The sequence below is a fragment of the Rattus norvegicus genome, chromosome 11 (genome assembly GCF_021556685.1).
Source record: "Rattus norvegicus strain SHRSP/BbbUtx chromosome 11, alternate assembly SHRSP_T2T, whole genome shotgun sequence".
Classification (NCBI taxonomy): Eukaryota; Metazoa; Chordata; class Mammalia; order Rodentia; family Muridae; genus Rattus; species Rattus norvegicus.
The window spans coordinates 89,843,105-89,869,017 of NC_141544.1; the positions used below are offsets into that span (position 1 = coordinate 89,843,105).

At 42.6% G+C, this 25,913-nt stretch overlaps 1 protein-coding gene across 38 annotated transcripts in view; it reads right to left on the reverse strand.

Moving 5' to 3' along the window:
• Lpp (LIM domain containing preferred translocation partner in lipoma) overlaps positions 1-25,913 on the reverse strand; it is a 633,326-nt gene that overhangs the window by 359,729 nt on the left and 247,684 nt on the right.

The following is a 25,913-nucleotide window of genomic DNA, read 5'->3' on the forward strand; positions in this document are numbered from 1 at the left end:
AAGGGAAATACATGTGAGAAATTAATAGGTATGAGGCTTCAGAGTACTCTTTAAAAGATACATGTGCTGCAATTTACTGTCTTCATTTTACTTCTATAGAAAATTCCCCTTGCTTAGATAATGTTGCATTAATTAATAGCCCGAGCCTTCATAAGAGAGCAGATTTTATATTTTAAAGTTAGTCTAGAGAGGTCAAGGACATTAAACAGCGGCAAAGGGCTTCTTAGAATAATGATTAGGGATTCTGCATTTTATTAGAATTGATAAACGGCATTAATAAAATCCTAATCAAGCAGAAGAAGAAAAGATTTGTATCCATGTAAAGGTAACAAGAAGTTCGTTTTGTGAGGACAGATTTTCAGAAGTTAAGTAAAATGAAGCTTGGACCCAGGTAGGTAAAAGGGAGGCTGTACTGTCATCACCTTGGACACCATGACCTGCACGGCAAGGCCATTCCAGGCAGCAAGGCAGGAGAACACCTGCACATGAGTCATGCTGAATAAAACCATCTACAACATAGCAAAATCATGAGCCTCCAAATAACACTGTGTGTATAAGAAAACCAGCGAGGTCATAAACAACCAAGTGTGACGCACAGGCAGAAAGGGGTCTAGCTTTCACTGTGCATGATAGGGCCAGAAAACAAATGACCTGATATCTAAGTGCAATACGGTCCTCAAGAAGGCTTAAGCTACCACAGTATGTAACCACTGACATAGAAAGCAAGCATCCAAAACCATATGGCCATATTAGAAAGTATTTAAAACGGTTTAAAAATAAGTGTAACTAGGAAAAAAAGAAACATTAGCTTTGTTTGGTTTTGTTTTTTACCGTTTTAAAAAGCATTTTTGTTCTCCCTTTAAATACGCAGTTTTGATGCTTCATTTAGAAGTATTTTTTTATAGGAATCAATTTTTTTATTGGAACTTTTATGTGTTTATCTTTCAAATGCTGTCTCCATTCCTGGCTTCCCCCAACCCATCCCCCCTTCTCCTGCTTCTATGAGGGAACCCCTCCCACCCACCTATTCCTGCTGTAACACCTTGACATTCCCCTACACTGGGGAAACGGCCTGCACAGGACCAAGGGCTTCTCCTCCTACTGATGCCAGACAATGCCATCTTCTCTTATATATGTGGCTGGATCCATGGGTCCCTCCATGTATTCTGTTTGGTTGATGGTTTATTCCCTGGGAGCTCTGGGGCATCTGGTTGGTCGATATTGTTGTTCTTCCTATGGGGTTGTAAACCCCTTCAGCTCCTTCAGTTCTTTCTCTAACTCCTCCATTGGGGTCCCCGGGCTCAGTCTTATGGTTGGCTGCAAGCATCCTCATCTGTATCAGTAGGGCTCTGGCAGAGCCTCTCAGGAGACACTCATATCAGGCTCCTGTCAGCAAGCACTTCTTGGCAATAGTAACAGGGACTGGGTTTGATGGCTGCATATGGGATGGATCCTGAGGGGGAGGGGGAGCTCTTTACATATAAGTGGCTGTTCGTTACCTTGCTTGTCACCAGCTTGCTAGCTATAGGAAGCAGTTTTGATAAGCAAATTATTAACTTTTGGATAATGTAAAAATGCAACAACTTGGGTATCTGGGGGAAGGGGGAGGAGGGTAGGACTGGAAAGGGATGTCCTGTGAATGATGGCAGTCTTCTGGGATCTGAAACCCCTGGTGACCATTGCCTTTAATTACTACACTGGGAGTAATAGCTATCAGTTGTCATATCTAACTCCTGCCATACCAGCCAAGGACAATGCCTCTAGAGTCATTCAGTTTTACCAGGCTAGCTACCCACAACCCCACCAGTCATGAAATAATCCTGCTCAAATGCTGGGGAAAGTTCACAGTCCATCAGGATCTCAGGGAAGTGTTGTGAAACGCAGAACTCTGGCTAGCACTCTGACATCCATTGTGGTAGTTCTGTGGAAGAACCAATTAATCTATACTTCTAAAAAGCCCAGGAAATTCCAATGCCATTGGCTCTTGGACCATACTTCAGCTTTCACTGCATTCTGCAATGTATTCATTAACTCTTAAGAAAAATGCAACACAACAAAATCCTCTTCTACCTTAAATCAGAATTAATGAAAAAAGAGTGTACAAGGCATTAGGCCATGAACTCATGACTAGGTTGTTAGTCCCAATCTAAATTCAGAGCCTAGTGGTCTCTCTAGACCAGTCTTCTTCTGCCCTCTTTAATGCAGTATGGACGGGCATCGTGTCATGCACCAGATTCTGTGTAGCACTTCAAATTATCAGATCCCCAAACATTATCCAAGCTGCCTGAATTCTTGGCATCATAAAGGGTGAACAAAGGACCTACAAAATGCATATTAATAAACCAAAATGTTACAGAAATAATTTGAAGAATTAAGGTACAACTCTCTGTCTCTGAGGTCCCTTCTAAGTACATTCGCCATTACCTGTCTCTCCATAAGAATTTAAACAGGGGCCTGGGGATTTAGCTCAGTGGTAGAGCGCTTGCCTAGGAAGCGCAAGGCCCTGGGTTCGGTCCCCAGCTCCGAAAAAAAGAACCAAAAAAAAAGAACCAAAAAAAAAAAAAGAATTTAAACAGAGGCACACAGGCTGCTGGGAATCACAGAAGGATTAAAGAGAAAGAAAAACTGATTGCTTTAATTCTGAGCAAGATCATGTAGGTCCTTGAGAACCCAGCTGGTAACCTCTTAACCATTAATCACTGACGGCAACCAAGGTTTCAGTTCGGTGAGGTCCATCATCCAGGTTTGGTTCCTACATTCTGTACTGGGACTCATATGCTAATACAGTAATGACCCAGACACTGGAGGGGGAGGTATTGGACAGGACAGGTCTGCAGGGGAAATCACCAGCTGTAGGAACTGGAATGAAGCACAAGGACAACTCTTCGCCATCACCTGTATGCCCTAATTCTGATGTATGGATGAACATCCGATAGACTAACATACTCAATGCTAGACACGGGTCAAACCAACAAAATGTGTGTAAGCACAGAGATGAAGGCCATGAATTTCTTAGAGAGTGAGAATGGTAAGTGGCCTTTAACAAGCTGAACTGTGCAACTAGAGAGCAGGCACGGAGGAAAGTCTATGACAAAGTCTTCTCCCGCCACAGTTGCAATCATAACTCCTTTCCCTCTGGCTTCAAACTGGGACAAGGGGCACCTAGCTCCTTGTCCTTTGTTCTCCAAGGAATCTTAAGTTTACGTCTCCAGGCTGTCACCCATCATCCTTTGGGAGACAGGAAGCACTGTTGAATGTCACAGTGAAGGTGGCCCCACATGCACTTGAGAGTGGAGGGAGAGAGCTCGTGGGCATCCTGAACGGATAAGCATGGGGAATGAAGTGGTACAAGGAACCTAAGTCACCACCAGATGCTAAGCTGAGCAGTGCCTTTAAAACCATCACAAAGTGCTGTGATGTGACAAGCCAAGGAAACAAATCTTCCTCATCCAATGAATGACCTTTCCAGTCTTTTCAACCTATGAACTCCTCTGTTCAAAACTAAAAATAGGTATGTGCAGCTTCTCTAAGTAATGAAACTTTTCCGCACTCTGCCCAGCTCCTGTCTTTTCGCTGACAAAGGTAGGTTGCCAGGCTCATGGATGCAGAAACGCCTATGTGAAACTCAGTCTTGCTTCTCTCCCTCCCTCTTCTTTGTAACATGGTCTCCATATGTGAGTTTGAATGTGTAATCCCCCTCCCCCGGTTCCCTGTGAGGACAACTATGCTTCACGAATCTCAGTCCCAGAAGGAAGCACCTACAGCTGTGTTTTCTTGAATCTCCTGTTTCGGACGTAATACAGTGTCTGGTTTCTAAGTCTGAGTGGATACTGGTAGCCTGGAACATTCCTCTCAAATCCACCTACAGAACACATCAGATCATCTAAGGCTCACTGAGTGTGGTCACCCCTGAAATGCCATCACACGGAAAGGGAACAGGATACAACATGTGAACAACACCTCAGAATAGTCACGTACCCAAAGGAAGAGTGAGTGTCACAGAGCCTTTAATAGGCAGCGCCTGGATTCCCTTCTCTCTAAGTTTCACTCTTTTGAGAATTCTTGGGGGAGTGTTTACTCTCAAGGCATCATGGCCAGTGCTAGTTGTCTGTTTCCATTGTCATGAAAATAGCACCAATACCTCTTCTGAGGAACCAACCATCACCAGGAATAAGGAGACACGTGAAACTGACTAAAGTCCTTTCAGTTGCTATCTGGGCAGCCTTAAATGTGGGGTCCTAGACATACATGATGAGATATTAGAAAAATCAATCTTCTACCCTTCCATATTCATAGTCTTCTACCTAATTAATAAATTACTAATAGGGACTGTACTTGAAACTCTACCACACAATGGTACTTTTTAAGAAAACTCTAGGGTTAAAATAACTAATGAAAAAAATGTCTGAGGTGACAGAGATGCGAATTCATCTGTTTTGCTCTTTCACATATGTATGGATCAAAAATCCACATTAGAACCTCCACATCAAAGCAGACACACTCAAACTAATAGAAGAAAAACTAGGGAAGCATCTGGAACACATGGGCACTGGAAAAAATTTCCTGAACAAAACACCAATGGCTTATGCTCTAAGATCAAGAATCGACAAATGGGATCTCATAAAACTGCAAAGCTTCTGTAAGGCAAAGGACACTGTGGTTAGGACAAAACGGCAACCAACAGATTGGGAAAAGATCTTTACCAATCCTACAACAGATAGAGGCCTTATATCCAAAATATACAAAGAACTCAAGAAGTTAGACCGCAGGGAAACAAATAACCCTATTAAAAAATGGGGTTCAGAGCTAAACAAAGAATTCACAGCTGAGGAATGACGAATGGCTGAGAAACACCTAAAGAAATGTTCAACATCTTTAGTCATAAGGGAAATGCAAATCAAAACAACCCTGAGATTTCACCTCACACCAGTGAGAATGGCTAAGATCAAAAACTCAGGTGACAGCAGATGCTGGCGAGGATGTGGAGAAAGAGGAACACTCCTCCATTGTTGGTGGGATTGCAGACTGGTAAAACCATTCCGGAAATCAGTCTGGAGGTTCCTCAGAAAATTGGACATTGAACTGCCTGAGGATCCAGCTATACCTCTCTTGGGCATATACCCAAAAGATGCCTCAACATATAAAAGAGACACGTGCTCCACTATGTTCATCGCAGCCTTATTTATAATAGCCAGAAAATGGAAAGAACCCAGATGCCCTTCAACAGAGGAATGGATACAGAAAATGTGGTACATCTACACAATGGAATATTACTCAGCTATCAAAAACAACGAGTTTATGAAATTCGTAGGCAAATGGTTGGAACTGGAAAATATCATCCTGAGTGAGCTAACCCAATCACAGAAAGACATACATGGTATGCACTCATTGATAAGTGGCTATTAGCCCAAATGCTTGAATTACCCTAGATCCCTAGAACAAACGAAACTCAAGACGGATGATCAAAATGTGAATGCTTCACTCCTTCTTTAAATGAGGAAAAAGAATACCCTTGGCAGGGAAGGGAGAGGCAAAGATTAAAACAGAGACTGAAGGAACACCATTCAGAGCCTGCCCCACAGGTGGCCCATACATATACAGCCACCCAATTAGACAAGATGGATGAAGCAAAGAAGTGCAGACCGACAGGAGCCGGATGTAGATCGCTCCTGAGAGACACACGCAGAATACAGCAAATACAGAGGCGAATGCCAGCAGCAAACCACTGAACTGAGAATAGGTCCCCCGTTGAAGGAATCAGAGAAAGAACTGGAAGAGCTTGAAGGGGCTCGAGACCCCAAAAGTACAACAATGCCAAGCAACCAGAGCTTCCAGGGACTAAGCCACTACCTAAATACTATACATGGACTGACCCTGGACTCTGACCCCATAGGTAGCAATGAATATCCTAGTAAGAGCACCAGTGGAAGGGGAAGCCCTGGGTCCTGCTAAGACTGAACCCCCAGTGAACTAGACTATGGGGGGAGGGCGGCAATGGGGGGAGGGTTGGGAGGGAAACACCCATAAGGAAGGGGAGGGGGGAGGAGGATGTTTGCCCGGAAACCGGGAAAGGGAATAACACTTGAAATGTATATAAGAAATACTCAAGTTAATAAAAAAAATCCACATTAGACGTCACTATATGAGTTTATAGACATCATCTATCAACTGGAAATATGTAAAAATGAGCAGGAAAAGAGCCATGTATAACCAATCCTACTAGGCACATCCCATGGAAAATAACACAAAGGGTATCAAATCCTCAATCGTATTTATAGGCTTTAATTAAGGGATATCTACATTCAATAATTTATCTATTGACAAAGTAACAAAAGAAAAAAAAAACCCACACAGCAAAGCCTAGGTTGACTCTTCAACATGATGTCATATAGAGGAAGCCAGTAGCACTGCTTACAGAGAGACTGCAGTGGCTCGCACACTGGACAGTGGGAGAGCCACCAAGCTGATGGTGTTGCCTGCTTCTATAATCTGTTATTTACTCAGTGCCCTCTGTGCTCCAGGCATCACTCTAGACTCTGCCATAGAAAGGTACAAAGATACAAGTGCACGAAACGAATGGAGACGTTGCCCCCTTTGACCCTGCTCTGGAGCAGGAAAGAGGGGTGACTAAGAAATGAACCAAAATATGAGCTGAATGTCAAGTAGCAATAAATCCAGAGGAGAAATGGTGGAGGAAGGGGAATAGCTGGGATAGTGGCAGGGTGTAGCAGTTTTAAAGAACAGGATTAAGAAATGTCTCACCAGAGTGGCATTTGGGCAAAAACTTAAATGGAGAAAGGGAGTGAGTCACGGATATCTGGGGGCAGGATAGGAAGAACCAGTATGTTAACAAGTGGAGGAGACCAAGCTCTAAGAGTACTTACAGCATGGTGCTTTCTACAGGCCTAGATGTTAATGGAGGTTACGCCCCAGAGCTTATGGCATAACAAATGCTGCTTTCTCTTCTCTCTCTCTGTTTACCTTTCATTCTATACAATAAATATGAGTTGTAACTTTGCCGTGTTTAAGAATCAGAAGGAAGATACTTTAAAATGAATCGCAGAATCTACTCCAACCCAGAGTTTAATTTTAATGCTTCCCTATATTTACCCAAGCTAAAATGTAATGTGCAGTCATCTTTCTAAATAACTTAGCTCAAAATGCTCTTTGAGATTCTCAGATTAAAGGCAAGAAGACTTATTATCTTTGAAAACGATGACGTCTCCCCACGTTTAAATTGGACAGTCTCTCTCCATATTTAGCTAATACTGAATTTCTGAGACTACACTGACTTCAGCGGAACTCTTCTTCAACTCATGGATAAACTCTCAGCACAGAGGCGGACACTGCTGTACCACAGCCAATGAAGCACACCGCACATCTCTATCAGAGTGTAGCCGTTTGTTGTAAAGATTCACGTTCTCACTAGAAAACACTGAACGGATTCCACATGATGCACAAAGTGAAGGAGAACATGGTCCTGAAAGGGGACTAGAGTCACAAGCGCTTTTGAATTTCACAGGGACTGCCTGTCTGACATGAGCAGAGACAACTGCAATCCAAACAGCCACCGTGTCCATAAACACTGACTTTCAAATATGGGCAGTAAAAGTAAACACGACAACAGGTAAAACTGGGTGTATTAGTCTTCTCTAGTTATTGAGAGACTCTCAGCCCTAATACTAAAATATGAAAATTCTCAGTGTGAGAAAATGAAATAAAAATTTTAAAGTCATGATATGAACAAATATCAAACCAACCTCAAAAGACAAACACAACAACAACAAACTTAATTTACAACTCAGTAAAGAAGCTGGCAAGTGAATACTAGGGTAGTGACTGACAATCCCATCCATTTGTACATGCCCAGCAGTGGCCATCCAGGGTAGAAGCTCTCTTGTCTTCAGAGACACCTGTGGAGTCTGAGGAAGAGCAGGCCCTCAACACAATGCATCAATGGCGACGGAAGTGATTTTTATTTTCCCTACTGGGCCAGGGAGGAGATAGGTGCATTCCTGTTCATGTCTTATGAGTAATATATCCTGTGCTCAAAGGATAAACAGGAGGAGAAAGAAATGCTCTAAGAGCAACTATTGACAAATGTGACTCCATAAAATTGAAAAGCTTCTAGGAGGAAAAGTTCACTGTCAATAGGACAAAATGGCAACCTACAGATTGGGAAAAGATCTTTACCAATCCTACATCCAACAGGGGACTAATATCCAGTATATACAAAGAACTCAAGAAGTTAAACTCCAGAGAATGAAGTAACCCTGTTAAAAAATGGGCTACAGAGCTATACAAAGAATTCTGAACTGAGGAATCTCGAATAGCCTAGGATTCTAAAGAAATGTTCAACATCCTTAGTCATCAGGGAAATGCAAATCAAAACAACCCTGAGATTCCACCTCACATCAGTCAGAATGGCTAACATCAAAAACTCAGGTGACAGCAGATGCTGACAAGGATGCGGAGAAAGAGGAACACTCCTCCACTGCTGGTGAGACTGCAAGCCGATACAACCACTACGGAAATCAGTCTGGTAGCTCCTTAGAAAATTGAACATAGCATTACCTGAGAACCCAGCTATCCCACTCCTGGGCATATACCCAAAAAAAAAAAAAAATGACTCAACATATAACAAGGACACCTGCTCCACTATGTTCACTTATTTATAATAGTCAAGAGCTGGAAAGAACCCAAATATCGTTCAACAGAGGAATGGATACAGAATATGTGGTACATTTACACAATGAGTATTACCCAGCCATTAAAAACAATGACTTCATGAAATTCGAGGCAAATGGATGGAATTAGAAAATATCCTGAGTGAGGTAACACAGTCGTACAAGTATACACATGGTATGTACTCACTGATACGTGGATATTGGGGCAAAGCTTGGAATATTCATGATATATCTTACTGACCACATGAATCTCAAGAAAACGGAAGACCAGTGTGTGGATACTTCAGTCCTACTCTGAAGGGGGAACAAAATAATCACAAGAGGTAGAAGGTGGGAAGGAATTGGGAGGAAGAGAGGAAGGGAAGAAGAAAAAAAGGGGAGCAGGATTAGGTGTGGGAGAAGATGGGGGAAATGTACAGAGAGGGTCAGGATTGAACAGAGGTGTGTAGCAATGGGGATAGGGAACTGGGGCTGGGCAGAAGAAAGTCCCAGATGCCAGGAAAGCAAGAGTCTCTCAGGGCACAACAGGGGGGACTTTAGCTGAAATACCCAACAAAGGGGAAAGAACCTGCTGAGACCATATCCAGAGGTTAGGCATGGCCCCCAGTTGAGGAATGGGACCACCCAACTGTCTCAACGTTTGAACACATAATTGCTTCTGTCTAAAGAAAATACAAAGAGTTGAGCACAGAGACTGAAGGAAAGGCCACCCAGAGACTTCCCCACCTAGGGATCCATCCCATGTACAGCTACCAAACCCAGTCACTATTGCTGATGCCAAGAAGTGCTTGCTGACAGGAAAGTGATATGGATGTCTCTCTGCCACAGCCTTATTGATACAGATGCAAATGCTTCCAGCCAACTATTGGACCTAGCATGGGGAATCCAATGGAGGAGTTACAGGAAGGACTAAAGGAGCTGAAGGGGTTTGCAATCCCATAGGAAGAACAACAATATCAACCAACTAGAACCCTCAGAGCTCCCAGGGACTAAAGCAACAACCAGAGTACACATGGAGGGACCCATGGCTCCATCTGCATATGCAGCACAGGATGGCCTTATCTGGCATCAGTGGGAAGAGAGGCTCAGGGTCCTGTGAATGCTTGATGCCCCAGTGTAGGGGAATGCTAGGGTGCTGGGGTGGGAATGGATGGGTGGGAGTGGAGTACCCTCATAGAAGCAGGGGAGAGAGAGATAGGACAGGCGTTTTTTGGAGGGGAAAACAGGAAGGGAGAATAACATTTGAAATACAAATAAATAGCCAATAAAAATTTTAAAAGGAGCTAAAATTCACTTTTAAAGTATAAGGAAAAAATAATTGAATTAACACAATCATATCAGATTATAGATAATTTTCTTCAAGTACAGAAAATTTGGCTATAAGTAGTCAAATTGAGTAGAATATATACTCAGACTCAAATTTTCTTTGGCTCAAAGCTTAGGTCATGTTTAGAAGGCTCCATAGCAGATTTGAGATGAGGAATGGACAAATCTGGCTGAAGAATCGGCCCCTCTTACAGCTCTTGAAGGCTGAAAGGGAGCATCGGGGGTCCTCTGTAGATGGAAGGAATGTGAGAAAGAAGGGCAACCAAATGCAGTCTGAATGCAGCATGAGGAAGCTGGGAGTCCATGCTCCATAACCACTGCACAGAAATCCCACAAGCTTCCCTTCTCCATGCTGGTGTCTCTTCCTCTGTAGCAGGAAATCCAGACATAAAGGGCTGCGTGCCTAGGAGCCTGCTGCAATTTCTCCAGTCTTCATCTTTTATGCACTTGAAGTTCTTCTTGCTGAGAAATTCTCGTTACTATTTATATAAAATGATGCCAGCCATTACTCACTCTCCTTCAACCCTGCCATTTATTTCATCAAGCCTGAAGCTTAGCAAATGCATAAATGCTATAAAAATAATCAAATAGAGACACTCATTTCATTTCAAGGTGGTTGTTTTTTTGGCATGCGCTTACCCCCACAGGAATACTGGAGCTGACAGGTACTTGCTCTAAAAATTTACTTCACCACCTGCTAGCTGAAATACTGCTTTCATGGATTTATATTGTATTAAAAGGTCACTGGCTGTTTAAGCCTTAAACAGTTTTAATCATTCTAAAAGTCTCTCAACAGTAAGAAAGGGAAGCTGAGAACAAACAGCAGCAGGGACTCTAATTAAAAGGGCCAATTCATCTAATTTTATTTGGGGTTAATTATTCAGGATTCACTTTGATGTGTAAGGAATAGCAATTAGTAATTTTAGTGATTTGAGAATCATTGGAGGTGTAATCAGTTAAAATGAGTGAGTGTTTACAACACAAGGTGGTGAATTAATCTCTCTCAGCTGGAGAACAGGAACACGAGGCTCCAGGAGATGAAGGCAAAGGACTTCCAACCATGGTAAGAACAGTGGCTTCAAAATCAAACACACGTCAACAACCATCCGCCATGGTTTCTCTGAGGCACTCTAAGCTACAGAAGGTTCCAGAAACTGTCTTTAACCAGGTCATTTTTTGCCACATTCGGCAACCACATTCCTCCGATCGCCCCGCTGCCGCCATGGAAACCATAAGTGGGTACCAGGAAAAGGAAAGTGTAAGTGAACACACCACTTACTTACAGGCTACACTGACTCTGTTGTTATCATGAAGATCATCCTGTTCCATGTTCCCGACCAGCGGAGCCATCACCGACTGGACTTACAGCCCAGTGCTCTGCAATCCCCATTTAGCTATGCTAGCCACAGACAGACCCGCTGGCCTCATTCCATGTCCTCTTTCTTTCTTGTTTACTTCGTCTCCGTTTCCTCCTGTCAAACAGACTGAAAATGCCTATCTTCTTTGTTCCAGCCATCTGCTCTGAATACAAGGAAGCCACATCGAATTACCCTCCTTTGAAAACTTCATCCACTATTCATTTCTACTGCTACCAAAACATCTTTCTTAATGCAGTCATCTCCTATGTACTCTAAAGACATGGTCTCTAAGTGGTTTCCAATCTTCCCAAGCTAGTACTTTCTGAGGTACTTTCTAAGCAGTTGGCAAACTAAAACCCCCACTGACACTTTACCCCAAGCGTAACCCAACAATCCATAAAAAGGAGGCCAAGGTGGGAGGACTGCACTCCACGATTTCACAAGTTTTCACAAAACCGTGGTATTAAAAAACAACGTGGTGCTGGCAAAGGGAAGCTATATCCTCTAATGGACACAAGAGACGTTGCAGAAACAAGCCCTCACACTGGCAGCCAACAGATCCTATGGCCATCAAGCTAGGGCTTAGAGGAATATTGGAGGCTTGGGACAAGCCTAGTTTGGTGTTCCCCAGGATCTGACAGGTTCACATTCTGGAAGGAAGACATTCTCTAGCTAGATGACCCTTCTTTAAGAACAGAGAAGAAACTGACAATGTTGGTGGGTCACAGCCCTACCACACCAAATACACTGATCAGTAAGTATCTTTTGGATGCAAACAGTTTCTCTAACTCATGTCATTATATGTTTACAGGGACGTGATAATCTTACACGTGTATATAAGTGTAAAAGGGCCAAATAAGGGTAATTGTCGGTTCCCTTTCTTCAAACCTAAACCTTTCCTATGTGCTGATAATAATCCTTGGAGCAAATTATTTTAAAATAGATCGCAGATCACTGTAGACTCTATGGCTCCTCCACTATAAGGAGGTAAAAACACCTTCATCTTCCCTATACTTTGATGACCATCATCTGTCAGCCTCTCCTCCCCACAGTACCCTTCCTATTCTCAGATGAGGCCAGTCCACAGCATTCTTCTATGAGAGTAGTTTATTTTAGTTGTTACAAACGAGTGGGAGCATACATGTGCATTGTTATATCTCTTTGCTGAGCATATCCTCCGATCAGATTGCTGCACGTGTTTCATACTTTACATACCTATCCATGCTCTGTGCATTCCTCCCTATTTTCACACAGACAGACACCTTAGTTGAGTCTGTAGATTGAAAGGTGTTAATATTCTATAATAAATATGTGAGTACAGATATCTCCTTGATGTATTTTTTTTCATTATCTTTGGTTATATACTCACTAATGAGATTTCTGGGTCATTTTTTTTTCTTTTTAGTTTGGCGAAACTGCAACAAGGTCTTCTTCAGTTGTGTGTATGAATATGCATTGCCAACAACACCCTGGAAAACTTGTCCTTTGCCACCTGCTCACTGTCACCCATTACTGTTCCTCTGTCACAACCATTTTAACAGGCGATATGGTAGCTCGTGGCTCCTCTGACGTGTATTCCCCCAGCGATGAGTGAGGTTGAAATTATTCGGTGTATTGGTTGACTATTTGTTCATCTTCTCTTGAGAAATATTTAGTGAAATCATTTTCTGGGTGTTTCGTGATGAAGTCCTGTCTTTCTTTTGAGGTGTTAGGGATCCTAGACCTGAACTGCTTCCCAGATAACCAGCTTTAGTGTTTTCCCTCATCCTTGTGGTGGTCTACCTAGCTCCACACTTAATCCCCTGTTCTTTATTGTGCAGGCTTTGATTCTGAGATACCTTAACCTGTCCCAGTGTGTGGGGACTTAGACATAGTACAGCCATGGTCCTGCAATGGTAGAGTAGGTCACACAGAAAGCATTTCCTAGCTACAGGCACTGGAAAAACCATGGAATCCTATGTCTACACTCTTTCTCAAAGTGAGAATAACTGTACATGCCTTAGCTATTGACTTGGATGTCCTTTATAAGTAGACATTACTTTTTACTATGAGGTGCTTTTTTCATATAACTTAATGATCGAACCCTGCTTCACAAATAATTTAGAAAGTCAAATACGAAAATGTAATTTAGTATGTAAGCACAGTAAAGCCCATAGTCTACTGGGCTTCTAAGGGCAAAGGCAAAGGAAAAAGAAAACCATATGACCAGAGATGGCCAAATGAAGTCGTCACCACTGGTATGTGTGCTTCTCCTTAAAATGTCCACCAGAAAATTCTAATAAAATTAAACCCTGCATTTCCCTGGGCTTGGCTACATATTACCAGGTAACCCGTTTCCTTAATGACAACCTGTTCTTAAACAATTTGCAAGACATAACAAGGAAATCTGACATACTCCTAGAAGAGAGCACTTCCACCCTCAACATCAAATAAATTGTCCAAATCAAAACAACCACCACAATCTGGGGATCAAACAAACAGACACGGCACAATTTCTTTTGTTTAACTGGCTCTTTCTCCCCATGTCGTTCTAAACCACACTCCAACATCCGAACACGGTCAAGCCCTGCACCAGTAGGAAAGCTTTTAAAAGTCCAAAATCTATTGGATTTTTATCATCGAAGAATCAAGGTTTGTCAAGTCCAATAAAGACTTCAATACTTAAATTCTCTGGAAAAAGCAAGGTTTTTCCTTAGGGAGCTGGCCACTGCTTGCTTTTCATTTACTTCACCTTCTTCCCTCAGAGGAGGTCCCGTGACGGAAGACAATACAAACAGCATAGTCCAATGACGTATTCTGGGCTGAGGTTCAAGCACCTTGCCAATTTAGCAGACCTGTTCGACCAGCCCAAAGACATAATCTAGCTGAGTGAGGGATTCCTTCCTTCCTTTCCCTTCACTTGGCCAGTGGCCTTGGAAGGTCTATCATTCCTTAGCAGCGTCCATTTACTGCACCCTTGTTTTCTTCCAACAGTAGCTGCAGTTCTCGGAGTCACAAGTGGAGTGAGCTCAGCCTTGGCATGCAGGGGGCTCCCAGTGTCTCATCCTCAAGAGCATTTGTTCCAGGTCTATGTGCCAAGGACATGGTAGCAGTTCCCTTCCTGGCACTTATGTCTGCAAACACGACATGGATTCTTACAAAGAGACTCACTTGAGTCTCTAAGTCCTAATGACACTTGCTCAGTTTAGTGGACAATACGCAGCATTAGAAACCTAACAAATAAACGGGTTAGAAGGAAATCAGAATAGAACAAGAAGGTTCAACAGCCTACGGTTCACAAACAATTTCTAAATGGACAAATGCCCACTTTCTGCTTTTACAAATAAAGCTTTATTGGAACACAGCCACAACCATTCAATTACTTATTATATGTGGCTACTTTCTCATTCCGATGTCAGAACTAAGTAGAGAAAACACCTCCCCTCCCTAAAAGCCTATTTACAGTGACTGTTAGGACTTACAGAGAACTTCCTGACCTTGATCTTGTCCACCAACTCGCTCTACACATAAGAAAAATTAGATTCAGTAAGAGTATACTTTTTATCAAAAAGTTCAACGTTTTTCCAACGCGAGATAACTTACGTTGCATCAGGCATTATGCACACTCACACTGAATAAACACTAGTTCTGCCTAGTATTTGTCAGGGGATCTTATGTTCCTCTCAGGTGAAATTATGTTGAGATAACTGTTTTAAGACATTGCTTGAAGTTTTCCTTTTCCAAAGAGGTGAAGCAAGTAAACAAGCAATCACAATGTAACATGGTAGGTCCCATTATTTCTATAGGCCTCCTAGTTTAACAGAACGCAGGTTTCTGATCTTAACCGTTCCATAAACAGACGCCCATCGTGTACACCACGGGGCTAACATCAAGGCATCTCTAGAGCTGCTTTAGTTTTCGAAATGTCTGCAGAGAGCCTACTGCCTCTCTTTACCCGACTCAGGGGAGTGGCCCTCATTTGTTGGCATGTGGCCCCTTTCCTTCATCTTCAAAGCCAGTAAATCCTCCTTGGATGTTTTCTCATCATGGATTGATTACTCCAAACACCCCAGCGTTGTCCCTCACTGGCTTCTAAGGAAAATTAGCGTGAATCCTGGCCTCACCCATAGGCTGCTTAGCAACCTGAACTGTTTAAAGTAGGAAGACCCTGCACCATGTATCCACAGGATGCAGCCATCAGGCCTGGCGTGCTCCAGCTGCATGTTCTGCATGCCGCCGTGAGCCATGGAGGAGGAGGCTGCAGGAAGGACTGGAAAGCCAGGAAGAAACCAGATCCTCAGTGCACCAGAAGCGTCTTCCAGCCATGTCAGGGAGTATCTGAAGTTAAAGACCTTCCTAACACTTCCTTCATATTTCAGGATATCTTTCCAAGTTTAGATATTACTTAAACATTCTATTTTGTCCTCTATTCTCCTTGCGATCCATAATCATGCTACCAAATTTAGGGAGAAATCCATGTTAGGTGGTGAGCTGAGGAATGCATTTCAGGAAGCAAAATTAGATTTTCAGCTAAGCCAGTTCTTGACTCTACCTGTGGGTGGCTTTTCTTTACACATCCATTTAAAAAGAAAAGGCCTCCAAAGAATCCTGATGCCACCTAGGATAGGACGGTCCACACCAGAATCAGGACTGGAGAGTGACTCTGTGATTTTTAAGGAGACGATAACAAATGCAACAAGAGATACAACTATACCCAGAAGGTACATGGGATGTCAAAAACAAAAACAAAAACAATAAAAAATACCCCACTTTATAACTGTATGTACCCTTTCAGACGTGTTAGAGTTGATACTAGGAAATAGAGAACACAGCTGGAAATATTAAGTTTGTTGGGAAAACCTATAAAGAGTTTCAGGGAAACATTGGCAATAGGAGATCAATACAGTGTATCTGCGTTTACTAAGGGCCCGAGGTTTGACAGTGAAAGAGAACTAGAAAGTAGCTGGCTTGAGAAAGTGAAAATTACCAATAACCAGCTGCACATGTTCAAGGTGGGATGAGGAGGAGGACTACTGTAATGCTTATTACAGCCCTGTAAGGGCAAGGAACCTGCTTAATAGCTCTTAAAGACCCTTTCGACACCACTGGTTTATGACTATGACTCAAAATGTGGGGGCCAATTAACAGCAAAGTCACAGACTGTTTTCAACCTGAGTAGTCAGAAAATAGCCCGACGTTACGGCAGGGCAGTTAGCCTAACTGCAAGAGGCACTCACTGAGCATTACACCATAAAACATAATTCTCTAGGCAAGATCAGACAAACAGCAACCAGGAACTCGTGCTGCTAATGACTGACACCCCCTCCCCCCACATACCCAAACCTCATGGCCACATGGAAAATTAAGCATTCGGTAGCTGTTTTCAAAGTGAACTCCCAGGGCACAGAACGCACCACACGCCACTCAGTTGTCACAGGCCGTAAAAAGGACTCTGGACCTTTGGAAATTCCTCTAGGAATCCCTGAACTTCCTGTATGGAAACAGTTTTGCCTTTGAGTTTGGTGGCTGCCTAAAGGTTTGGTGGGTAGAAAGGCATGAAGACAATCGAGAACTGGCTGCCCTGGCCAATGGCAAGAGAGATGGAGGTGGTGTAAGAAAACACCTGAAATGGAGGTGTGCACATTTCCATCCTTTACAATAAAAACCAGGAAAATACCAAATTACTAAGGTGGAAAATTCCCACCGTGAACAACGAGACTGAGCCAGAAGTGACAAACAAATTACGCAGTCACGGGACGCACATATCCCCCTCCTACGAAAACACACACATTCCCACGCAGAACTCTTTCCCTCTGAATAGAGCTAAAGGTGCAGGAAGTAGTTTGATAGAGACATTATATTACCTAGACAAACCTGAATCGGATTACCTGTTTGTTTATTAGATTATGGCTTTAGGATCATTGTTCCATGCTAAGAACTCTTGACAGGAGCCGACACACACATTCCTTGGAAGGAAGGCTTTTGTGGTTGTATTTTATGGTGCTTAGACTCTTGTGAAAGCAGTCACACCAGAGGATTAAATCCAGTCTCTGGGGCCACCTCATTGGGAGGCTCCAGTTTATTTCACACAGCCTCAAATAGGACATATGAGCTTTTTGCACCCAACTTATTCCCTGTGGAATTTCTCATAGTAACCCTCACCCGCTGATCTGAGTCATGACCCAAACACCAGATCCTGAGTGCTAATGAACAGAAGCAATGGGAGATGTTCTGGAAGTGAAATTCAACTAGATTTTACGTCTGTCTGTCCACGCAAAGGGGAAACACTGTCCTGGCATTTGTCAGAACTTCAGGCAAAAATATTCTTACAAAAATGAATACCAGAGAGTACCAACCTCTGCTTCTGATTCAATGTAGTAACAAACAAACAAACAAAATGATGTCATTCATTTATAGTCCACTTAATTCTTGGTCTCTTCATTTTAATAGAAAGGCTTTTGGTTTTAAGCCTCAGGTTGGATGAGAATGAGGCTACAGTGTGGAATTCTCCTGATGTCAAGGGTCTTAACATTATAGGATTCACAACAACTTCTTATCCCAAGCCAGCAGGGGTATAAACATGAGAAGAACACAGTTCCAGAAACAGAAATCCTAACAAAGCTTGCAAACACCTGTGGCCTTTGTTTCTCTGACATCTTCGGTATTGAACTGTATGGTACTCTTAATCCTCTCAGTTATAAAACAGGTCTAAGTGTTGATCTTTCTGTGTCAGGGAGGCATTTATCCTGCCGAGATCAGTGGAACCAAAGAATCTCAGTGTTTTATTGATAACCAATAAAGGCCAATATTATTTGAACTAAGCTTAGGGAAAGCAGTAAGACACACCTGAATGCTACGTCCTCCTATTTCCTAAACTATCCTCTATGGAATCCTTTCCACCAATGCTAAGCAATACAAGCTTGTGCCAGCCACACTGGAATGTTCTAAAGAGCCCAGGTACGTGAAGCATGATACTCATCATGAGGAACACAGAGAGCGAATGAACTCATTTTGAATTCTACTTCATTGCAATTCAAAAAAATTAAGTATAAATTAAAACTCAGAAGCATGACTAGTACCTAGCATATCACGTGTCAGGGATTTTTCTCTACTACACACAGATCATGATTCGTTCCATTCCCCAAGGATCATGTACGGAAAGTATGAAATTCAACTCTTTATTTGGTCAAAATTTCAGTATCAGGATGTAGATGAAAAGCCCAAGATCTGAGCATTTCACACATTTCCTGGCCTTTCAATAACGTTATGCCAACAGGGAAAATAATCAGGTTTACATTCTCCTAAAATCTCAATTCAGATACTGAGTTAAAAGTACTAACAAGGAGGGTCTGGAGCTAGGAAAGGTAATGAGTACACAAGGAAACACTGGTTTTGGGTTTTGGGCTTTTGGTTTTTGGTTTTAAAAGAAAAAGGCAGTGCTACAGAAAGCCCCAAGCGTTAGTGCTGCCCCTGCCTTGGATGCTTCGCCAGGACAGTGTGGTGAGCACGTGGCCTAAACGCTGACGTGGCTTCTCAGGAGAGTTTATTACAGATGAGGTAGTGAGTAAACGTTCCACGGTCTGCATTCCCAAACAGCAGAGGCTGAGGAGCAATGTCTCTACTCAGAACACAGACAGGTCCACACAGCACACTGAGGAACTACCAAGGAGGCAGGCACCCAGCACAGCGAGGCAAAGCAAAAGGCAAGGTCTTTTCACTAGTCAAGACATTTCACAGAAGGCAGGGAAGATGCAAACCCCAAGGTTAAGTTACTCGGGAATAGCAGGTGTGAGTGGAACAGACATACAGTGAACAGGCAGGAAGAAAGGCAGTGTGAGTCACCGAGTCAGCATATGTCACACAGGTAAGCCATTTCAAACCCACTGTAAACTTTTGCCTTCCACCGACACAGTGATAACTTAAAAACGAACTGAAACGAACTTGATTATACTTGCGAATCACAGCAAAATTAAAAGTAAGGCACACCAAATGCGAAGGTAACACGAGAATATATGCACATATAACATACAGAGCTCAAAAAAACACTAACAGAATCACACACAAACGCAAGCATGCACACACACGCATGCGCACACACATAGTGTTTATGTTGTTTGAATAAGATGTTTGATACCTAGTGAGGCAATTGTTCATTTTCTAAGAATTTCTACCGTGGGGCATGGGAGCCCAAAGCCAGAACTGTGACACACCAACTAATCTGCTCTGTGTGCAGGAACTTTATCGACCCGCTGCGATGAAACTGTCGCCATGTCAGCAGCAGCAGCTCCTTGACCAAAGCAGAGGAAAAATGAGTGTGTGAGAGAACCGTGAGAAACTGCCACTGAATACAGAACAAAGACACATAACCAGGGACTCCTCTTTAACTCAAAATGAGATCTCAGCAACACAACATCAATGCATCTGATCAGAGGACACGAGTATGTCTATTACTAACAATCAGGTCTACAGGTCTACAACCAAGCTTGATGAGAAATGCCATCTCATCTCTGGTGGCCGGTTAAACAGATAAGCCCTCATGACAAATATTTTTAAGGTTTTTCCTTTCCATAGTGCCATCATTTGAATGTGAAATGTCCCTACAGACTCATTTTTGAACCATTTGCTTCTGTTTATAGAGCAACCTTGAAGCTGTGAGCTGGGAGGAACTGGGGCCCGACTGACGGAAGGCACGGTTCTGTTCTCTCTCTGTGTGCTTCACGGTCAGCAGTGTGCAAAGGCCTGTACCCTCTGCTCCACAGCCACAGACTGAGTTGCATCAGCATGCCTTCCCGCCCTAACGGACACCAAGCCTCCATTAGATGGCATGTGTCAAGATCAATCTCTCCTCCCTTGAGTTGTTACATAAAGTGGTCACGATGACACAGGAGGAACTAAGATCTAGAACTGCTTAAAAAAAAAAAAAAGAATCCAAGTGTGTCTGAGAGGATTATTTTTGAAAAGCATACTTCTACAAAAGCCTGGGACGCTCGGCAGTGAGCGAGCAGCTGGGACCCAACACAGTCTCTTCTTACTTCCCCTGAGTGGATCGCTCTGAAGACGCTCGCTCAGGAAGCTTTTGTGAAGATGTAGTGTGATCAGAGCAATCAGTGCTGTGCACTGTCTGCTCTCTGCCGCTATGTGACAAACCCCTCACTTGGCTTTCCTCATTCTAAGAGTGTATACTTCTGCCTCCCTCTCCTTTTTCTAGGTAATTTAGTTAAAAGCAAACACCTGTGCTTACCACACAGCCATTCACTCCCTAGACTGAGGAAATGGGAGAAACCACTAATCTTAATGGAGTATTGGCTACATATGCCTGTGCTTCTGGCTATACCTGAATAGCTATGAACTATTCTGACAATGGAAACAACTCACTAATGTCAGTACGGCGCATTTGACTAAATATTTTAAATATATACATACACACATAGATAGATAGATAGATAGATAGATAGATAGATAGATAGATAGATAGATAGATGTATACATACATATATATATGTATATATATGTATATATATATATTACAATAGGTATAGACCAGTCTGTCTCTTCACCCATCCAGAGAAGCCACTCAAAATGAAATGTTTTACTCTGTGACATTCCCACACCATGCCCCAAGGCAAAAGCCACAAGATCAATAAACACTCTGTAAAAATGGTCACCAGACACATTATTTATGGGTGAGAGAAGTGCTTTGGACACACCTACTAAGGTGTCACCTTTACAGCGCAGACTGTATGCTGTGATATTTGAGATTATCTCTGAACTAACTCAGGAGGGGAGGGCTGAGGTACAGAGGAGAAGAGGGGAGCAAGAAAGGTAAGGCAGGCTGTGGAGAGAAGAGGGAGGAACTGCATGCGACAGCAGGAACAACAGTAGACAAGACCGTGAGTCAATCGTTGCTGAAGATAACATATGCAGAAAGATATAGTAAAGTAATTTTTACAACAGTATTTAAAACTTTCTATGGTAAATTTTCAAAAGCAGAAAAATATACACTTTTTGAAAGTCATGAAACAAGCTTCAGCATCCTGAAATTAAGAAACATGCTATCAACACATTGCTGAGTTAAAAGGGTGGAGTCCTGGCCCAGTTTCTCGAGATAAAGTATACGTTCAAGCCAGCCTCAGCCAAAGTTCAATCTTTGATGGAGGTTGAACGGTTTACAATCGGTACTGGATCTTACACGCATGTGGTGCTTAGGCCATACAAGTCCCTTTTCACTTCTCTCATCCAAAGCACAAAGAGGCACCTAGTAGATGTTAAACTAATAGCTTCCCTGTGCTCATGCTGCCTGGAAGCTCTTTACACAGAGAGTCTAACTTGGGAATGCCCTAGGTAACTGTGCAAGTTCAATATTTGTATTTGCCTAAGGAAATGAACTAAAAATACTGACTCTGCTGATCTATAAACAGCTCGTAGGTTCAGACCAACGCACTGCACACAACTATTGCCAATGTGCCGTCATCAACGTATAGCAGTAATGCAGTGTTCCAAACAGTCAAGGGAAACTGGCAGAAGAATTTGCTGGATTAGAGAGCATGACGAGGAGTTCGAGTGTGAAAGAACTAATACTGAACAGGGGCCGCTCAGAGGGCAGCATTTCCTGGCTAACCAATCAGAGCAAAAGGTAGGTCTGCCCCTCTTGGAAGGTGAGCATTATCGAGCCGCATCTAGTACATTAATGACTTGCTGTCAGTCTGAAAAACAAAATGGGTTCACAGTTAGACACCCAGATGTCCCTGCAAGACAGTAGGTTGTTTGTTTGTTTGTTTGTTTCATATTTTCTAATTTTCTCTGGGGAGAAAAACCCCACTCATGAAATATTAGAGCTTACAATAAGAGACAATGGGATGTTTGAAGAGGGGAGGTCACAAAACAAGACAGGTTCCCCATGTCATAGGAAATGGTCCCCAAACACTTGCCAAGCTCCATGGCCAATGTGGACATAGGTCACTGGATAGACCTCAGCACACTCCAGGAAGGGTTGTTCAGCTTTTAGCACAATATAACACAATGATTCCATCGCTTTGAATCTATCATGCTGTGGCATCCTTCACCAATGTTAAAACCAAGTTCCTCAGGATTCAAACACAGACTGAAGACCAGCAGCTCTCCAAGATCACCCCTGGCCCTTTAGCTCTGATTGGCAGTGCTAAGACACTCAGCCTCATGGACTGACCATCTCTAGGGTTCTTGGCCTATCCAGTGTGAGACATCCTTGGCAGAATACAAAGATTTTGTCCTTATACCAACCCCCTTTAATTAACATATATGCACAATTGTCTCTCTACATATATGTGTCATATATGTAACCTATGTGTGCATACATATATTTATTCAATAAGTTTGTTCTTTTCCTTTAGAGAACCTTGACAAACCCATTATTCTTTTCCCAACCTACAGTCTACAATACTCTTAGCATGTACGTCATCAAATAAGCACACAGAGCTCCAGCAACCAGTACTGGACACCATAGCTATTCTCCTTTCACTCTGTGGCAATGGCTAAGGTCTATACTCTCATGTTTGCATGAGTATGAGATCAACTATGTTCCCAACTAAATGAAAAGGGCTATTGAGACCAAAGGCCATATTTACCTTGCATACAACCATGTCCCCATGCATTCATTGCACACAGCAAATACTGAAACAAAAGCAATGATGTGATTAAAAAAGGATCCTTCATAAGCGTCACCAAAGTGACCTGTCCTGATAAAGGTATCGCTGTCAGAGGATTTGGTTTCTAGCCCCCAGATCTGCTGAAGCATCACAGGATGTTCTACAATCATGATCTTAGACAGCTATTTGACTAGAAATAGATGTTTTACCTCCTCATGAGACATTTCCTCCACATAATTATGAGACATTGACTCATCTTGTCTCATATAGAAACAGAAAACAGAACTAGGAACTACCATTCTCCTCATATCAGCAAGAATTACATTGACTGGTACCATGTGTTGGGATGCCAGGGCAAATGCTTCAGTAGGCTACATTATCCCTAAAACAACCCGTGTGTAAACCATTTTGACAGAAATGCTAAAACTGCGTATGTAGGTACACAGTGACTAGCCACACACCTTCCAACCATACCCTAAGCCTACCAGTACAAACATGTCCAAGGCAGTCCTGTATATAGGACCAAGGATCTAGAGGTACATGCCTGAATCACTTTGAGCTTTATCTGTGGAAATTAAATCATGAAGTACAGAGAGCAAACACAATGTAATACTCTGAATTGTTGGGAGCAGTAACATCCAGAGGGGCTGCAATGTGAGGAGATCATTAGAAGGCTGGAGTCATGCAGACAGAAGCCCATTAATAAGCCTGTTCAAACTCACCAGGGAAAGGAGAGAAGTGGCTCCTGTTGTGTGGACAGTGAATGAACTAGAGAGACCCTGCTGGGCTCCTTACCAGTCTGTGTTCATCAAGTATTATCTGTGCCTAAACATATCTTGTACATATTTGTTCAGTCTGCAAGCTTATATTAATGTTTTCACATTATCAAGATAATATTCATATCTTAGATCTAACGCAAACAAAGAATACACTATAAATCCCCCAAAATGTTATTTTTTTCTATCATCATTAAATAATACACTTATTACTCTATTGAAAGCAAAAATAGTCTTTGGTAAAGAATCAGGGTACACAAAATGAGACATGGGTAGGCCCAGGCTGACAGCATGTAAATAAGATGTGTAAGAACAAAAGTTCAAAGCAGCCGAGTAGTCCAGAAAATGGCTGCTTGGTTTTTAATCCCAACTCAGTCGCTTACCTCATTGGGCCAATCTATCAAAGAGAAGATTCTTAGAGTTGGTTGTACACATATAAAAGATATAAAAATCGACCTGAAAATGAGGATGTGGGTGATTGTTACGTTACTTTAAATAGTGTTAAGTATTTCTAAAGAGTCCTGCAAACAGAAAGACGTTGATAAAGACCTTGGAGAAGAAAGGAAACCAAAATAAGGAGTGAGGACGAGGCAGTGAAAGACAGTTAAAACATACCGGAGACAATATTGCTAAGGCCACGAATGCAACTCTGCCAGTGGAAGGAGCGGAGGGCTCACACAATTGTGGATAGAAGGAAGCAACGCAAGCTTGTCAGGGCTACAGAGCTGCTTCAGCCCCATCACTCCCGCCTACAACACTTTGTAGATTTCCTTTGAGTGCTGCCTCCAATGACGTGAGAAAGGGAAATAATGTATGAAAGAAGAGAGCATGTCCACATTTCCAAAGTGCAGAGAGATAGGGTCAGCTTGAAGCCAACGCCATCACAAGTTCTGTGCTCCAAAAGCTAATCGGTTGACACTGACTCTTTTCATAACGTTGAGTCTTCTGAGACTTTCCTAAGCACCAAGCTAGGATCGCATGTCTCTATGCCACAGGACAGAGGTGGAAAGCCAATACAATACTGTACGTACAGTAGCAGCAGGATTATCTTCACTAGGAACAAGCATTCATGTTTACTGTCTCTGGACATGGGTGCCCAGAGACGTCATTCTTGCTTCAGACTTTATGTGGTTTCATAAAATCCCATGTTTCACAGCTCTGGTTTCACAGACTGACATGGGAAATATTACAAAGACCTGATAATATTCTCTATTAGACCTCTCTATTTTAGACCTCTAAAATTCTCTATTCAGCAAAATAATCAGACATGTAAGGCCTGGTTGTTCCGTGCACGCTCAGCTAAGCAAGTGTCATGGCAGATCCACAGTAATTCTAAGGTCCCGTGCATCACGTATCAGCATTGAACCACTCGGTTCCCTTGTCAGTCTTTCAGGGGAAACTGAGGTGTGCATGATGCTTTCTGTTCTGGTGAATGCGGATTTGCACCAGGCGCTCAGACAGACTACTGGACGGCTATAGTCACCAAGGGAAAGGCGGAACCTCTTCCTCCAGCCCTGGAGTCATCGGCACCAGCTCTCTGGAAGACAATCATGACAAATGTCAAGCAGTAGGCGCTATGCAGAGAAAGGACATCTCTACAAAGGTGGAAAGCAAGAATGGGGGGGTAAAAGGACCTAGAAAAAAAGGAAAAACAAAACGACTCCATGCCTTCTCAGTCTTCTCATTGCTGTTTAAAGCAAAGCTATTATCAGCCCAAGGCATTAGAAAGAAGGTAGAAGCTGAGGCCTAAAGAAGGCCAAGGGGCACCAACCAGCTTCTGAGGAAACCTGGAGGAGATGAAGTGTTTCAATCTGTCAGTACAAAAGAAACAAAAAAAAAAAAGGAAATGAGCTGAGAAAAACAGAGGGGCTAGATTGTTTTTAATTAAAGGAAGATTTAAAATGGAAACAGTAACAAAAAGAAAAGTCAAAAGAGCTTTTATATAGCATTGTAAAACAAACCACACAGGAGCTAAAGGGAGATGAGGTCACACACAGTCACAGTCACAGTCACAGACTATAATGTTGCTTTTCAAATAAAACTGTAGATGACCAAAAGTTCAATTCATGTCTTGACCACGTAGTCTTACTGGCACAACGTGGACAGCAGCAGAAAAGAACATGTTTAGGGCAGAGTAAAAGCCACTTTCTGCTTTCCCTGGTT